Source organism: Protopterus annectens, chromosome 3.part1 (genome assembly GCF_019279795.1).
Source record: "Protopterus annectens isolate FY-2018-M chromosome 3.part1, PAN1.0, whole genome shotgun sequence".
Taxonomy (NCBI): domain Eukaryota; kingdom Metazoa; phylum Chordata; order Ceratodontiformes; family Protopteridae; genus Protopterus; species Protopterus annectens.
Window position 1 is genome coordinate 119,598,195 of NC_056732.1, and position 18,650 is coordinate 119,616,844.

Sequence of the window (18,650 nt, forward strand, 5' to 3'; positions counted from 1 at the left end):
AAATGTAGTGCTGACATTAGACACACCTGCAGGCAGCGCTGGACTCTGAGGTCTCTCTGTTGTATCCCTGGTGTGTCCCAGTATATAACCCCTACTAGGTAATCATCTGACATGTGGAATGCAACTATAGACTACCGTCTGTACAGCACATGATAGCAAGGGCTCCTGACATGTAGTTATGGTATACATATTGTTGTCAAATGTCTATCTGTCAACACATTCATCCTACTGCATAGTTACTTGCCAAGCTGATGTCTGTCAGTCCCTGTACAGATGTGCAGATGGGAGGCATCCCACTGGAATATGTACAGGTATCCTAATCTTGATTGACACTGACATGTCTGCCCATCTGTGTAAGAAATGGCACATATTAGAGATAACACCCTGTACGCACCATATGCCACGGGTACCTCCACTACACTACCACAGTCAACTGAACATGCCTGGGTACAAGTCTCCATCACATACAATAACCATGTGTTGTAATGCATGTTGCATGCATGTCAACTTGATCACTTCAGTGGTCATGTGCAGGAGGCACATGGAGGAATGGCTGATGCATATCACTCTCACCCTGAGGGTCACCACAGTAGTGTCTGTTGATAGCTTGCCTGCTGCCTCATGTCAGGTGGCAGGATAGCACTGTTCACACAGCCGCTACACAACACATCTCTCCTTGGACAATAGCTAGGTACCCAGCTATGACCACCTGCAGAAATGCACCCCAGCACTGACACATGGGTACATGTGCATGCCTGAGTATAGCAGTGTCTGTGTGTTAGCACACCTGTATATCGGAATTACATGAGGGTCTTCACAACCACTGCAGCACCCAATGTCACAGCCAGTTGTGGCTGCTGCTGTATGGGACATTACATGTACCATGTTATGCTCCTCTCCACACCAGGTACACGAGCCTTGCAGTACCATCACAACAGTGTTGCATAAATGGGTTGATAGGCATCAGATACCCATTGTATTCTGGCAAGTGTGTGTATGTGTGCATGCCTGTTTATCTGTAGGGTACAGCATTCCAAGGCCACATACTCTTATTACAATACCCATTGCCACACAGTAGTACAGATAGTTTTGTTGCTGCCCATAGGTGAGGCATGACAATGCAACACTCTGCTATGCGTGTGGCATGTGCATTAGATGCATATCCCTGTAATGCCACTGTCGGGATCTACAAGGTGGTGTATTACAGTTATGGTCAATGTGTGATGTCATCATGGGTTTCAGGGAGTACAATATCCACTGGGGATGTGGGTGCTGTGTACACTGTCATTACAGCAAGGTACACCCAGTATATGTCCCATGTACCACATCATGATTACCACTGTCACCATCAACCATACAGGTAACTAACAGCACAATCCAGGCCAATTATGCATATGCTGTGTGGAGCCTACCTGTAATACATTGTACATACACTCAAGTTAGTTAGCTATGCTAGGCCCAGGTCTTTTGGATGTGTGTCTACCTGTTATGTGTCTGTTAATGTGTATATGAAGGTATGTCACACTATGTGTTGTCCATATACACGCATTACATCCCCAATAGCATATTGTACATGTCTGGGGATGTTCTGCATGTAACATGTAACCTGGGACACACATAACCATAAACACTGTGTGGTGTGTGCAATGGAAGCCACACACTTCAGTGTCACTACATACCTAGGTAGGGGTCTAGTCCCAGTGGTGCCAATTAACAGTGTACATGTATGTGGATGGGTCTACATCAGGAAGCAGATTATACATGCCCCATCAGATCACTTGTCTATGAGTCACAGTCAATAACTGTTATACAAACCTGTGACATGTGTTCAACTATACCCCAGATAAGTCACAGCCATGGTGTCACCGCATTGCCATACCCTGTTGTGGAATATGACTGCAGACCATCCTCATGCTGACACATGTACACATACAACACAAATGGATAACATTATAGAGCCCACAATCAACCAGTGTTACTAAAAGCTATAATGCATCATTGCTGGATGGCTACACTACCTGATATATATGCATTACAGTTTACTCCTTACATGTTACACTGCAGTACTGTAGTACACTGTAGTACAGTAACCATGTGCATGCGAACCATATTAGCCTATCACTGCATCAATGGTATGGATGACAGGGATGTGGCACAGGTATCATCATATGCACAGGGTGTGTTGTTGGTTTGCCAGATGCCAAGGGTGGGCCATATATTTGACACCATGTGTGTGGGTAAGGGTTGTACTGAGGTGAACTGGGCATGGTGATGTGGTGTGTGTAGGCATGGGGTAGACCTAGGTGTATTTGTATAGTGTGTGGGTATGCATGCACACAGTTCTGCCATGTGGCTGCCCTACACAGATGTTTACGGACAGCTGCATACCATACCTGACAGGGTGTGCACTTCACTGCTTCCAGCCACAGACACCTGGACTGTGCCTGCCAGGGGTTCCATGGGCATGTCCAGGTACGGGCCTCGATGTGCTACTCTCACCTGACGATGACAAATCTCCGCTGGTACCAGGTCCCTTCTGGGACTGGCCATGACCATGTGCTCATAGCCTGCTGTGGTGTGGTGTGTATATTGCCCCCTGACAGTGCCGGGGCTAGTACTGCCACTATGGGAGACCCTTGGTGTCCTAGCACATCCACACTGACTGTCAGCTGTTGGTGTTTCTGGCATATGTCCATGAAGCCATCACCGCACTCCCACCACACATTCAAGCACAGACAGACCACAGTCGATGAGGGCCATCATCTCACCAGACTATCTGTCCATGAAGTCAGTTAACGCATGGATGGCAACAGCCAGTTCACAGACATTGTCACTTGCAGATGTGAGAGCAGCCCTCTGCAGCCTCAGGCCCTGTCTGGTGTAACGTTCTATTCATGCCTGCACTGCCATGACAGCCTGAAACATGCACCTGCTTTTACCAGCTGTGTCACGTCTGCCAGAGGCATGATGTCCAATGACCCTACCATGAGCACCCTGGGACATCTGCATATGTGGTGCACTGCCGGACATCTGGCTATGCCTGCTGTGAACAGGCACAGTAGGCATGGTTACCACACTTTCCTGTGCACTGCCAACAAACGCCAGCTGTCCCTCTGCTATGGTCACTGATGATGGGGTATGTATAGGCACTGAAACAGTGTGCAGGGTTGGAAAGGTTAAAAGGGGGATGTCAAATGATGGCACTGTTTCGGCCCCTGACAACCCCACCTGTGCCTCAACAGTACTGCCATCATCTTCGGCGTCTTTATGGACACCAACATCAGATTGTATGCAGGAGGGTCCCTGATTCACCTCGCCACCTGTGGGGGAAAACAATAAATGCACTTTAAAACCTGCACAGCATTGCCTAACAGTACACACGCACACACACACACACACACACACACACACACACACACACACACACACACACACACACACACACACACACACACACACACACACACACACCACCGTAATACCGACCTGTCCGGGACTTTACAGATAGTCCCATGTATACTTCCATGCGTTCCCCATCCTGCATCACACTTGGTAACATACACACATTGATACCACTCATTAACATATCAGTCCTCTAAATGCCTAGAAAAGTGATCACAACACAATACCTGTTACTATATTACCTGCCTGACCTGTGTGCAGTGTTTTTTGATGGCCTCACTGCTGTCATTCAGTGTTCACCCTGTGTATGCCCAGACATCATGAGCATGGTCCCTATACGTGTGGGCTACTATGTTCCCTCCATAATATCACGCACTGCTGTGTCATGTGTATGTATTGCTCAGTACATGCCTGCTATGCTGCTTAATCAGCCTATCATGTGACAATTGTAATATATATTGATACACTCCCTGGTGTTGACTAGTACTTCCCCAATGCATCTGTAGTGCTGCATACATGGGTGTTGGTCACCTCTCTGATGAATGTGATATTAAGGGTCTACCTGGTGTCCACCTTCCCTCTCAATGCCTGCTCCATGTTACAGTCTTTATTAAACTATCAGCTGTCCTGTGATTACATACATGGCAAGTATTCCTAGTGTGTAATGTGGCAGTCCATGTCCATGTACTGCACGATCCCAAAGGGAGGTACTGCTGTATAGACAACCCCACAATCACACATGTGCACACATGGCCACTCACACAAACACACACAGATGCGCACACGCATCCTACATGCATCAACCTCACTCCACTTCATCAGAATGACTCTACAGACAAACTAACTACTCAGCAAGATGAACACACATATACAGGTAAGGTTGCACAATGATAGTACACACAGTCCTTCTATTACCCATCTGTAAACATGCATAACATATGGTACACAACAGCATGCAGGGCAGCTATAGTCAATCCATGCTAGCAACAGTATACATGTGTGTGATGCATGTGCTGTGTCACTAGGTGATGCCCCTTCCCCTGGATACCACTGCACCCATGTACACAGTATTGCTGTGCACCGGTTCTGCACCCTGCCATGTAGTGTGCACCACACCTTACAGGTGTACAACTCATTGCTGAATGTGTAGTACTGTGTCAGTTATGTCAGCTTTAATGCTCACAGCCCCTATGTTTTTCAGCAACATATACCTGGGATGATGTGTGGACAGAGGTCATTTGTGAATGCCTGATGTCTGATTTACAGCTCTCAACATCAGCGGACCATGTATGACCCCAATACTCTTATACTGACAACCAGCAGAGCATACTATGGCTTTGAGGGGTGTAGACACCCTTATTGATATGAAGCACCCATTCTTCATCTGCCATAGGACCACATCACTGCATATCTTAACAGTACATGAGCCCGATATGTGACATATGTCCTGTACTTTCACATGCAGTGTCTACAAAATGTGTTAGGTGTGCTGATGCTGACCACGATGCACACACTCTGTGTGGGCATATGTGTGCACACCCTTATTATGACGGTTTGTTGCACCTATTGTTATGTGTACTACAGCAGTCACTACTTCTGGCAGAGGTATACTAGCATGGGCCATCTGCATTTGCCATTGTATGTTCAGTCTGCCTTACACATGTCCCCCTAATCTGCATGATTGCAAGGTCTACTCATGTGCACATCCCTTGGTGTTCACACACTGCCATCACTATTGATGTGGGGGTAGGTTTACGTCTGCCACAGTTCCTGAACCTGACTATGTGCAAACATAGCCATTCTTAGCATCCTTGGGATCCCTGCTGCAGTGCACTGGTGCATCATGCTGATACCCCCCCTCCTTCAGCCTTTTTGCAGATGCATAACAAGTAAGGCCTACACATGTGTATCACCTTGCAGTGTCCCATACACTGAACATCACATGTTACAGCCTAGTCCCAGCTGATAATGTGGACCACAGTAATGCCTTATGCCATGGTGTAACTCTGCAACAGTTGCCATGTCCTACAGGTATATACACACTGGTGTTGCACTGTATATGGGTGCTGCTCCAAACATGCTCCTACTCTAGGCCATGTCTCCCACTATTATGTTACTCCCTGTGGATATATTCCGCAATGACAGGATGTTAGTTATCATGCAAGTGTCTGAAATACCCTTCCAATACACCATCATGGTCACCACTGTGATGCCGTGCATTTAACAGCAACAGTACATGCACATGTACAGCATGCATTCTGAAAAGGTGTGTTAGATGTGTGCATGGAATATGCCATTGCCATTACATGCCTGGTGTATTGGCAAGCATCTACATAAACCATACTCACCAGCTACAGTCTGCTGCCTTGGTGGTATACCAGAGGGGCCTACATAACAGGGTGAGAGATGCAAAGTCAGTGTCCACACCTGTGGCATTGCTACATGGTGGGTGCAGTATTACATTACATCGACAGTACATGTCCACAATACTACCACATATGCACATCTGTTTATCACTACTATGCAGCAACACAATATATCTATGACATGTCAGATATGCTTGATCTACCTGTACCGATGTGGATGTATATGCAGCAGTGGTCTACTGATATGCCCTGTGGCATTACCTGCATGTTCCTCAGTCGGTGTGTGGGTGGTACCCATCTCCACAAAGGTGTCCGGCGGTTGGTGGATATGCGGATGGGCAGGTGCCACAAGGCTGGTTAGGAGCTCCTTCACACATGTCAAAGGTTGATGGATTGCATCGCCCCCCCCTCATGGTGAGGTGATCCCCTGAACTCAAGCAGCATGCCAACGGGCACTGCCAAACAGGTCAGAGCAATTATGCCGGACTTGCTCATAACTACGGTTGTGCAGTCCGACATCATTGACCCTGTGGACTAGGTCATTCCACAGGGCAGTCCACTCCTGCTGATCATGGGCAGCCCGGCCAAACAAGACTGCATAGAGCTGTATGAGGTCATTCACCAGAATGTCATTTTCAGCTGCTCTGTATGCTGGCAGCCTTCCATGGGACATCGTGCCTGAAAGATATAATGATGGACACAGGTGTGAGCATGCAGCAAGGTTACCACAGTTCTTAATACACATTACTGTCACCCCCCACCATATCAGCAACAACAGACTGTACACACAACTAAAAAGGTATGCCTACAGCATACCTATCAGTGGGGCAGATATTGTACTGAGCCATGCTTTGTGCAATCTGTTTGTAGCCATGTTTCCTGTGTGGACACCATCATTGCTGGCCTGTTACAGGCTATTCAGCTGCATGCCATTATCAAGGCAACAATGGTTCCATATATTCCTGTGGTATACTTGCTATGTGTTTGCTGCACATCTGACATTTTGTGTTATTGCGGTTATCTATATATGCTGTTGGGCATGTTCCAGGATTGTGTAGACTATTACTACTGACATATGTTCTACTACAGTGACACAATAGCATGCATATGTACTATTGGCCAGCGGAACCACCTCTCCAAACTCACATCACATGTGTGACCCAACCTGGGGCCTCCTCATGTACTGGTCCAGCAATACTGTCAGGTGGAACCAACTCAGGGGATGTCATCCCACCCCCTGGGGCCACATACAGACATGTTCCTGTCCGCTGAGGTCAGGTCCAGCGTCTGTTCCATAACAGGCTCCACAGACACAAGTGGATGTGTTACATCACCTTGAGGCACCCAGTACACATTTACAGGGCCCACATGCTCATCCTGCTCAGCCTCCAGGCCAGGCACCTTTGGGACGTGGACTGCTGTTGTGAGTAGCAGTGGGTGGGAGGCTTGTTCCCATTGTGTCCATATTGGGGCTCATGGGGCATCCACGTCACAGACCACACATACCATCCAGGGTGTTTAACCACCAAATGTATCACATACCACCCCTGTAGGCTGTCCTCTATATCTACCAACTCCAACTACATTCACAACTATATCTGCCATACTTCCCCATATTCCCATTCCATACTTCACAGACAAGGGCAATGTGGTCCCAACAAGGGGTTTACATGTGACATACCTGTCCATGTTGCACACACTGACAGCTGTAGATATCTGTGTCAATTGCTATGTGTGCTGTTTCCTCACACATAGCATGCAGCACTGTGGTGGTAATATAGGGGACATTTATTTACATACATATATGTTTGTGTGTGTGTTTGTATATATGTAGACGTGAATATAGGTAGACTTTAAATGTTGTATTGGTTGTATCAGATGATTTCACATGTGATTAATCTGTATATATAAACCTTTAATTGATTGCTTTTGAATTTTAACGGTCTGACGAAGCCTTGGTGAAAGTGCTTACCTGTAGCATGCTTGAATAAGATATTTCCGTTTTATTTTAAAACGTTGGCATTACGCTTAGTCTTTTCTTGGATTATCTCATTTATATCTACACTTGGACAACTGAATATCTTGACGTTTGAAAGGTACCGTGTTCACCTCTCATGTTATTTATTTAGTATCTATATATCTATATATGTGTAGATATATATGATGTTGTATATATGTGTTCATATATATGTCTACACATGGGTATCTGTATATTTGTGGACATACATACATATATATATATATATATATATATATATATATATATATACATACATATATATATATATATATATATATATATATATATATATATATATATATATATATATATATATATATATATATATATATATATATATACACACACACACATATGTACACATATGCATACCTATATGTGGGGTGCATTCAGACATCAGGTCCACAATCTCACAATACCTGCCTGCACAGCTGCACTGTTCTGCCTTGCTACAACACAGACAGGTGCCACATATGGACACAACCTGACATTAGGGGGGTATATGTAGGACCAGATTGCAGGTAACCCTATTACACACCTATGGCATTCCTACATGCTACAATATAGGTTAACCTGAGTAAGCTTCAAGAGGTGGGCTGTGGAACCCATATGTCCATCATTATGGCATTACTTCCACCACCAGCTATTGGCCATGTAATATACATACTTCCCATTACACAACCCACTCTATGATGGATTACATCTTATCAGTCGGTGCTGCTCTGCATGGCTGATGGGTGTGACCCACTACCCACAGGGATGGACTCTATTGTTCTTAGCAGTTGGTCGGCTGAAAATCATTACAACAACAACACCTGAAAGCACATATAAATCATTCCACATCATCTATCCCATTATTATGGACCACGTACTACGGTCAATTATATGCATATATACTGGTCAATTACATGCATATATACTTCACATACCTGTTCTGGGAATGACGCCTCTTCAGAATGGTTTGCCTGATGTGTTTTATTGTGTGTTCTCTCTCTCTCTCTCTTATATAGACAGCAGGTAGCAATACCTCTTACAGGAGAACCTGCACACTCAGGCCAGCTACATATCTGTAGGAGGTTCCAGAACTACAGACAGAGTATGCATTGTATAGCACCAGTGTTACAGGGTTTGTGTGTACATACTAATTTAACTTGGAATGCAGTCTGTCTGCATAGCTCTCAAATGTGGGCCTATCCACTTGATGGTCAGAGGTGTGCCTATTATATTTTGTCTGTCCACCACACAGGTCTTGTGTCAAATATATCACTGGCAATCTGTGTGTTGAGTGCTATCAGTACATGGCTACATCCATTTATGCTTCTAACTTCATATTCCTGGCTAAGGATATGTTGCAGACTATCCTGCAATACCAGTGACTTGCTTAGTGAATGACAACAGTTTTACACATATGGGCCTGTGCTCCAGCCTCTGTCCTCCACCTAGCCACCAGGCTTTGCACATATGCCATGCTGTCAGGGGTTGTTATGTAGTGGGCTGTGAGTATGCCATGCTGTCATTCCTGCCATCACTCCACTTCTGTTGTGTCCCCCACACATATTTTGGCTTTGGGTCCATATATGTGTGGGCTTCACCTACACAATTCATGTGTGCCCTTATGCAATCCAGAGGCCAGTGTATGTAATAGTGGTATATGACCCTGGATTATTGAGTCTAGGGTGGGATTCACCATAACTAACCTAGGCTGTTACAACATGTGGGGGTATTAGGGGTAAGCTGCCTTAAGGTATCTGGATGTGCATTACCATACAATTCGCCTTGGGTAAATGCAGGCCTACTGCTTCCTGCCATAAAGACTGTTCTGTTTGTCAGTGTGATTGGGATGGTGTCAGTTATGCCTTGTTATGTAACAGATACATCCCATTGTGTCAGCTGAGGTCTTTACCCCCTAGGAATTGTGTACAGAGCTCAGATAAAGGCTGCTGAACTATACATCTGCATTACTTACTGTTGATTGATTGGTATCCTGTGGCCCAGCCTGTCTTTATTATTGTACTACTTGAAGGCCTCGGCCTGGACAGCAACATATGTAAACCTTTCCAGACTACTGTATTAATATAAGTGTTTCACAGTTGCATTACTCTGTTTACATGTATGTCAGTGTCTAAACAGCTATATGACATGGCATATACAACTGTAATAGTACACAAATAAAGCTTTCCCATGTATGCAAACCTGTGTGTGGTCAAGTGTAATGTGAGAGGGGGTGATATTAAAAAGGTTGTTAGTGATAAGGAAGTTAAGTGGCAAATCAAACTCAATGCTTCAGTTTATCCAGGAATTAATGAACATATTTCAATTAAACCTATATTGGACAATTCTAGATAATAATTAAAATAATGTACCTGCTGTGGCATTGGAGGGGTTGTGAACACATGTAGGGGAAGCCATTACTAGTGGGTAACATCTTTGGAATTAAACTTTGGTGCATATATGTATGAATTGTGTTCATTACAATTAATACATTTTCATTATTTTATCAAAATTTTTACTTGTTATTATGTTTAACAAAAACATTTGTCAACTCCTGGCAAGGGGAAGTAGAAAAAGATTTTGGAATATCAGCTCTAGCACTTTAATTTTTATCTGTGTGTGTTAATGTGTGTCAGGTGATTAATGTCTGTATTTATAAGGGCATTGAACTGATGGTAGATATGTTCTGATGAAGTCTATGTATGATGAAAGCGCTTAACGGATATTTTTTACAATAAATTTGATTTGGTTTTACATCTTGGTGAATGGTGTTCGTGCTGGAGCTTTTTTGAGTAGTATTGGGACAGCTGTGTGGATTACTTTTTATTTAGTGGACTCTTCCTGTTTTTTAGCATTTTATTCAGTGGTGGAGCGAGTATGGACTCACTTGACGAATTACCTTCTATTTTCTCCCCCAGGCGAGACGAAATCAGGGGACTGCAATCAGAAATGGCAATTATGCGAGGCGAGTTGACCAGACTATTGGAAATGATGACTCAACCTAACTTGAAGGAAGAAAACGCCAAACCGGTGATGTCAACATGCAGAGGGAGTCGGAGAGAAGGCAATGAGGACTTACAGGGCATTCGGACCAACGGTATTTTGCCAGACAAACCAGCTTCTTATGGATCACGTTCAGTGGATAGCCTACAGCAGAAACAATTCTTTGGAGGCAGCAGGAACGGATCGGAAGGGGAACCAAATGTGTCTGGAGCCAGGCCCAAAAGAACAGTTCCAAAGAAGACTTAGGCCTTTGCAGCACACGACAAGGTAGCAGGTACTGTTAAGCAGCCTTCCACACACTTTCGTGGTGGGAATGGGCGATTTAATTACAACACATTTCTTGAGGGTCAGTTTGAATTTGGTGACAACGATAGGTGTGAATTAAATAACAATCATGATGAAGGTGCCAACGGTGAGCAGAATTTGAAAGATTATATTTTCTCGTTTGGTAAAAAGTTAAAGACTTTAAAAAGTCTTCAATTGGACAACAACTATTTGAAAAAATGTCTTGATAATGGTGTTGTACCCATAGGGCTGAGGTTCTTCAAGACCCCTATGGGTGTTATACTGGATGAAAGCAGTAAAAAAGAATGCTCAAAACTTTTCGATGGTTTTGGTTTTTCATTCATGAAATTCATTATTGGGTGTAATGACCAACGTATTTGTGCTTTGTTGACTGAATTGGATGATCTTAACAATATTATTGTTCAGGATTTGCTATTTGAGGAGTGTGAATTGTTATAAGAATCACAGTTCAACTGGGTAGCAGATGTTATTAATAAGCAATATGAATGTAAATGTAATAAACTCAATAGAGATATGGAGCAGTACAAAAAGGGTGAGGTATATAGGTGGGAGAAGGGTAACGAACATAAATATAAGAACTACAAAACACCCAAAGGGAAGGGGCAGTGTTGGAGAAACCCTAGGGACAATCAGGCATTTAGGCCATATAATAATCATAGGAGAACTTTTAACAACCATGACAATCAATCACAAAATCAGAATTTTTTAGAGAGAGAACAGGATTGGGAGGAAAATCAAAGGAGTTATTATCAAGGAAGGGGAGACCATTCGGGGAGAAAGGTGAGGAGGTAATCACCCCCCCCTGGCCTACCCCAAAGGATAACCCAACTGAGATTATAAAGGTCAATGATATTATTAGCTTCTATGATAACTTCCACATTTATAATTATACGAGTCTGGAGCTTAAAAAAGAACATTTCACCCTTTTATCCAAGGGGATGAAGTTTATACCCCATGGGAAATTCAATCTAGTAGATAGCATAGTGGACATAAAGAAATATATTAGGAGACTTAATTTATGTGTCAAGTTTGATGGTAAACAACACAAAGAATTCAAAGAGTTCACAACCAAAAGTACGTATACGCCCCCCCCCCCAAACAACCTTTTAGACGCCTTTGAGAAACTGGTTATTAGTGACATTTACAAATATAGTAAACAGAGGAAGACCTGTATGAGATACAATTTAACTGAGGTAGAACAGAGAATACTGAAAGATCTGCAGGAGGATAACAACATCCGGATTATGAAACCGGACAAGGGGGGTGGGGTTGTTTTATACCCATCTAATGATTATAAGAACAAGATTAATAGTTTGTTGCTCAATTCTGGGAAATATGAGATTTCTTCTACGAATGAAGTCCACATAGGGTACCATAAGGTGGATATGTTTTTGGAAGATTTATTGTTGGAAGAAAGAATTGATTTTGACTTGTATACGTTTTTGAAAGTTGAGAACCCTGTTGTCAGTACCATTGTGGGCATTCCCAAAGTCCATAAGGACATTTTTGACCCACCATTCAGGCCTATTATCTCAGGGAGTCAAAGCAAAACCTTTCCTTTTGGAAAGGTAATTGACAAATGGCTTAAACCAACTTTAAGGAAAATTCCCCACTTGGTTCTTGACTCCTGGGATTTCCTGGATAGGTTACAACCTGGGTTAGCTGAGGGGGTCGAATGGTTGGTCACTATTGACGTTATTGACCTGTATTCTAACATACCCAAAGAGGAAGTGTTGGAAAGATTTCATGAGAGTATTTTTGGACTCGGATTATTACCCTGGGACATGACACTGCTGGAACTAGAATTTATGGAGACTGTTTTGGCACATAATTATATTTTTTACGAAGGTGAGTATTACAAGCAGGTTAAGGGGGTTGCGATGGGGGCAGCTTGCACCCCCATATACGCAAATATGGTGGTTTTTGATTGGGAAAAGGAACATATTTTCAGTTCTGAATGGTACAAGTATATTTCTTGTTACCTTCATTTTTTGGATGACATTTTTCTCCTCTGGAGGGGTAACAAACAGTAATTAGACAAGCTTTTTGGCCACCTCAATTCTTGTAGTGAACATCTAAAATTTATCTTTAATAAGGACAAGGAAACCATCTCCTATCTGGATGTGCAACTAACTATACAGGATGGGAAATTTAAGTCTAACATCTTTAGAAAAAATACTTTCAGTAATTCCTATTTACACTTTTCCAGTAACCATCCCTGGGCCCAGAAAAGGAATATTGTCAAAGGGCAATGCATCCGAGCTGCTCGGATGACATCTAATGCCAATGACTTGGGAATGGAGTTGAGAAAAATAGGTTTCTTTTTTGCTGAAAGGGGGTATCCCACTGACATGATACTAGATGTTAGTGAGTATGTGAGGAAACAATGGGGAATCAAGTACAAGCCCCTTTTGGGATCAGGTTTTGGTTCTGAAAAAGCTTTGAGCAATACGATAACCAATACAGATGGTGTCACTGGAATGTATAAAAAGGCCTGTGTTATTCAACACACATCCCACAGTGGAGACATTAGGCGTATCATTCAGAGAAACTGGATTGTTTTTAAGGCTGACAGTAATGTATTTAGTATAGTGAGGAATGAGCCACATTTTGTTTATAAGAATGGGTTCAATATGAAACTTTTGCTGGAGAGGAAATATGACATGACTAATGGAAGGGGTGGTGGTGGTACCACCAAGTGTGGCACTTGTCAACAATGCCAACATATTATTGATGTTACAAGTATTAGTTTGCAAAATTACAACAAAACTAATATTGTATTCCAGAAGGGCAATTGCAGGTCAAAAAACTTGGTATATTTGGCTATATGCACACACACTGTCCCTGCTATTATGTAGGGAAGACTGTTAGGTGTTTACACAACAGAATTTACGATCACTATTACAGTATTAAGAAACATGATGAAAACAACGCCCTATGGAAACACTTGAACAGCAGCAAGGACTGTTCATCCTTTAAATTCGGTATATTAGAAATGGTCAAGTGTAATGTGAGAGGGGGTGATATTAAAAAGGTTGTTAGTGATAAGGAAGTTAGGTGGCAAATCAAACTCAATGCTTCAGTTTATCCAGGAATTACTGAACATATTTCAATTAAACCTATATTGGACAATTCTAGATAATAATTAAAATAATGTACCTGTTGTGGCATTGGAGGGGTTGTGAACACATGTAGGGGAAGCCATTACTAGTGGGTAACATCTTTGGAATTAAACTTTGGTGCATATATGTATGAATTGTGTTCATTACAATTAATACATTTTCATTATTTTATCAAAATTTTTACTTGTTATTATGTTTAACAAAAACATTTGTCAACTCCTGGCAAGGGGAAGTAGAAAAAGATTTTGGAATATCAGCTCTAGCACTTTAATTTTTATCTATGTGTGTTAATGTGTGTCAGGTGATTAATGTCTGTATTTATAAGGGCATTGAACTGATGGTAGAATTGTTCTGATGAAGTCTATGTATGATGAAAGCGCTTAACGGATATTTTTTACAATAAATTTGATTTGGTTTTACATCTTGGTGACTGGTGTTCATGCCAGAGCTTTTTTGAGTAGTATTGGGACAGCTGTGTGGATTACTTTTTATTTAGTGGACTGTTCCTGTTTTTTATCATTTTAACCTGTGTGTGTTGTTATATCCTTTGACCTCTCTGTGGGTATATGTTGCAGGCAACAATTGTCATTTGTATGGATGGCTCATGCAGTGTCCAGTTGGTAAGGTGGCAACTGTAAGCATAGTGGCTGTTTCGTATTGTGTACACCTTATACATATGTATCTTCCTATACATATCTGTGTGTGTGCGTGTGTAGTTACACACACACACACACACACACACACACATATATATATATATATATATATATATATATATATATATATATATATACATATATGTATCTGCATATATGTGTCTAGGAATGTTGACTGCTTCCACATTGTACATTCCCTATGGTAGCCAGACTGTACTGCATTATATGTTACTGATACCAGCCTGACATCATACAGGTGGGATGGAGTACTGTTAACATCTTGGGCCCATGTTATGTCCGGTCCAGGTTATGGGATCTGCAACAGTTGGTATTGTATTGCAGGGCAGACATGTTTGGCTGTATGTGGGGGGGTATCTATACATACAAGACGTATGTTGTTTGGGCCCCCTCAACACCATTAAAGGTGCATGTGGACATATATATTTTTATACACACCACAACAGCCGTATTCCACCAGTAAAAGACTTCTTTTAATATTCAATGATCTGGTACCTCGGCAGTTTGCCTGCAAGGATCACAATTAATTCATTCTGAACAACATCTTTATATACCATTTTATGAATCAATTATTCAATTAATTAATTTACTAAAAATCAATTCAAGTTAAAGTGACCTCAACATCAAAGAATACTTAGTCATATATATACATCATTATAAAGAATGAATTCAACAATATATCAGGTAGCAAATTCATTATCAAACCAACACTTGTAACAGTGAACTAATAAATCAGATACATATAATATAGCAATTAAATATAATATAATAAATCCTATTGTATATATATTAAATATACTAGAAAATACTTTCAATATTATTTATAACACAAAAAATATTATTAAATATTATAAATAAATGTATATGTATATATATGTTTTTCATATGCCTAATTCCTGATTCAAACCATATGCTTTTAAAGTGTTGAATTTCAATATCATTCTGTATACAATAGGATTTATTATATTATATTTTATTGCTATATTATATGTATCTGATTTATTAGTTCACTGATACAAGTGTTGGTTTGTATATGAATTTGCTACCTGATATATTGTTGAATTCATTCTTTATAATGATGTATATATATGACTAAGTATTCTTTGATGTTGAGGTCACTTTAACTTGAATTGATTTTTAGTAAATTAATTAATTGAATAATTGATTCATAAAATGGTATATAAAGATGTTGTTCAGAATGAATTAATTGTGATCCTTGAAGGCGAACTGCCGAGGTACCAGATCGTTGAATATTAAAAGAAGTCTTTTACTGGTGGAATACGGCTGTTGTGGTGTGTATTTTGCGGACTGTTATATTTTGTATGTTGTGGCTTATCGGTATTTCCAGCCGAATTCTTACCGGTATTCACTTGTTAAATTAATAATTATGTCGCTTCGAAATGCGGGCTCTGAACAGAGCCACATAGCTGATACGATGTTATTTGCAGACATCATTACTGAACGTGATAAAAAATATTCCAATTCGGATCCTTGGAACATTGGGGGTAATAATACTGCTGCTGCTGCTGATGGACGTTTTGCTGAATTAAACAAATTAATGTCCAAAGAAACTGCCTTGTACTTCGATACTCGACTGCTTGAAAAGTACATTAGTTTGGACATTACCCCCCGTGGTTTACGCATTGAAAAGTTACCTGCGGCACCATTCACTGAGGATGAATCTGATCTATTTGAGGAATGGAATAAAGTGTCCCTTTCCTGTACTATTGGTTGGCTTAACATCTTGATAAAATGCAACCTAAGATCACAGGAAAAAATAAAAAATGAAATTGTGTTATTACAAGAGGGTCTGATGGTTGAATCAAATTATGGAGCTCAGATGCTGGCCATTAATGAAAAAATCCAGAAACTTGAAGCTGACATTGTGCAAAGAAAAAGAAACAAGCTTGTTCGTGATCTTAAGGATTATGAAACAGGCATTCTGTTTAACTGGCAATGTGATTCTACACGTAATAGGTCAAGGGGCAGAAGCTGGAGCAGCAGTTCTAAGCTGAGGGGGCTGTCAGCCTCGTCGGCGTCTTCTGTGGAAGGCAATGTAATTAAAAATGTTTCCTTTGCTAGAACTGTGACAAATAACCGAGTTCCAGATAAGGAAGTTCATAATGGAACTGATGGTTCCACTTGCACAAATGCGGACTTTCAAAATGACGACTCTAATAGGCGAAGAAACGGAAGAAATGGAAGGAAAAGGCGGAACAGATTCAAATGAAGGTTTGTCCACATTGACTTTAGAAGCGCAGTCTTTAAAATGCGTTAACTTGTCCAGTTTACCTATGAATAATGACATGCTAAAAGTTTTATATAAGGGAAGCAAGTTTGTTCCAACTTTCTTCCCTTCATTAGCTGACATTTATCTTGAAGTCAAATGTTTCATTAGAAAATTATTACTCAGGGTTTATTTTGCAAAACAGAATGAAGAAAATTTGTCTACCCTTTGTAATGAAGAACATGAACTTTCAAGTGATTCTGATATAGATTATAGTTTATTAAATTTGTCAATTTACAACTATGATTGTCATGAATGGAACACTAGTATTGATATGTCTTCTGTTGAAAATGGTGAAAATGTGCTTTTTTTCACTGGTTATGGTAAATTAGCATTTCCTGCATTGAAAAATGTTAACAGTATGTTTATTCCACATATTTCTGTGCCTGCCATTTCTACCTTTCAAAAAGTGCTCTTTAAAGAATTAGAAATTTCCTTTAAGGAATTTTGTAAAGAAAAAAAGTGTTTCAACTTGAATAAGGATGAATGGCAGGCTCTAAAAGATTTAAAAAAACTTAAAAATGATTATATTTTTAAGTGCGCCGACAAAGGTGGAAATTGGGTTATAATGGACAAAATTAACTATTGTCTTATGGTGGATAGATTGCTGCTTAATTCTGAAGAATATAAGAGGTTGGATAGTGATCCTACAGAAACATATAATAATGAGCTGTTATTTGTTTTGGAAAAAGGAGAACGTTTAGGATTTCTCACACAAGTTAATGTTAAAAAATTGTACATACGTAAACCAACTGTGCCCATTCTATATGCTTTACCTAAGATTCATAAAAACTTAGTAGAGCCTCCAGGTAGGCCTATTATATCTGGGGTGGGCTCTTTCTTGGAAAATGTCAATCTTTTATTAGATTTTCAGTTAAAAGCTTATTTGAATAGGGTAACAGCTCACATAGTTAACACACAGGAATTAATTCATTGTGTTTCTGTTATAGTATGGAGTTATGATTATTATTGGGTCACTATCGATGTAAAATCTCTATATACTAATATTGATATACAATGGGGACTTGAGTCGGTGTGTAATATGCTAGGTGAGGGACCTAGAACCAGTTTTTTGATTTATCTGTTGGAATTCTGCTTGAAACATAGTTACTTTTGTTTTAACACTGAATATTTCTTGCAAATCAAGGGCACTGCGATGGGTGCAGCTTATGCACCATTGTATGCCATCATTTATATGGATTCTTTTGAAAGAAAATTCATTTATTCAACTGACTTTTTTAAGAAAAATGTGGTTTTGTATAAGCGATTTATAGATGATTTAATTTTCATCTGTAAGGGGGACATATCTGAATTTTTGGATTTTTTTGAGATGTTGAACAACAATGAACACAAGTTACAGTTTTCATATGAGGTCAATAGAAGTGAAATCAATTTTCTTGATTTGACTTTATTTGAAATAGAAAATACAATTCAATTTAGATCATATAGAAAAAAAAACATCAGTAAATATGTTTTTAC